Genomic DNA, 1359 nt, shown 5'->3' on the forward strand with positions numbered 1-1359 from the left:
CATTACACAAAGTAAAACTATTTCCCAATGATTAGCCCCCCCGCCCAGTTCCTTACATCTCCTTGTCAATTGCTGGAAATGGGCCATTTTCATTACCACTACAAACAGTTCTTTTTCTCTCCTGCTGATAATAGCGCATCTTAACTGATCACTCTCCTTATAGTGTGTATGGTAACACCCATTGTTTCATGTTCTCTGTGTATATATATATCTTCCTACTGTATTTTCCACTACATGCTTCCGATGAAGTGAGCTGTAGCCCACGAAAGCTTATGCTCAAATAAATGTGTTAAGTCTCTAAGGTGCCACAAGTACTCCTGTTCTTTTTCCAGATACAGACTAACATGGCTGCTACTCTGAAACCTGTCACTTTCAGGAGACATTGTGAACAAGACGTTGGCAGCATTATCTCCGGAAAATTGTAACCAAACTTGTTTGTGTGAGCGATTGGCTGAAGTAAGACTGAGTGGACTTGTAGGCTCCAATATTTTACATTGTTTTATTTTTGAATACAGTTATTTTCTGCACTTAATTCTACATTTGTAAGTTCAACTTTCATGATAAAGAGATTGCACAACAGTGCTTGTATGAGGTGAATTGAAATATACTATTTCTTTTGCTTTTTACAATGCAAATATTTATAATCAAAAATAAATATAAAGTGAGCACAGTACACTTTGTATTCAGTGTTGTAACTGAAATTAATAGATTTGAAAATGTAGAAAACATCCCAAACTATTTCAATCAATGGTATTCTAGTATTGCTTAACAGTGTGATTAACCTCAGTTCATTTTTTTAACTGTGTGATTAATTGCGATTAATTTTTTTAAACACTTGACGGCCCTAATCAAGATGCACAGATGCTGAACCTGAATAGCTTGTTCTTCCTAATTCCAGACCCCATCCCCATTTCTCTCTGTTTCCCCCACTCATTGCATCGTTCTAAAATTAATAAAGCTTGTTGAAATTAATTGTTTTTTTCTGCTGGAATTTAAAAAAAATCATTTGTTTTATTAAAAACATTGAGGTTCAGTTTTCCCCCCACCCCTTTTTCTCTCCCGCTTTTCTCCCTTCTTTAAAAATGAGGAGGGAAAAGAGAAAAAAAAAAAAAGGGTGAGGAGATGACTTTGACCAAAACAAACCTTTTCATTTGGAATAAAAATGTCCTTTTCCATCCAAAAATATTTTAGATAGAAAAAAATACTGAGTAGCTCTATAAAGCAGACGGTTCATCAAGGAATGTGGGTTTTTTTCTTTGGCCTGCACAAGGAACAATAATCATAATAATAGTCACTAATATAATCTCTCTCCCTGGTGTGTACTGCAAAAATACCTGTAACAACCTTAGCTGCATGCTT

Source organism: Chelonoidis abingdonii, chromosome 24, assembly GCF_003597395.2.
Source record: "Chelonoidis abingdonii isolate Lonesome George chromosome 24, CheloAbing_2.0, whole genome shotgun sequence".
Lineage (NCBI taxonomy): Eukaryota > Metazoa > Chordata > Testudines > Testudinidae > Chelonoidis > Chelonoidis abingdonii.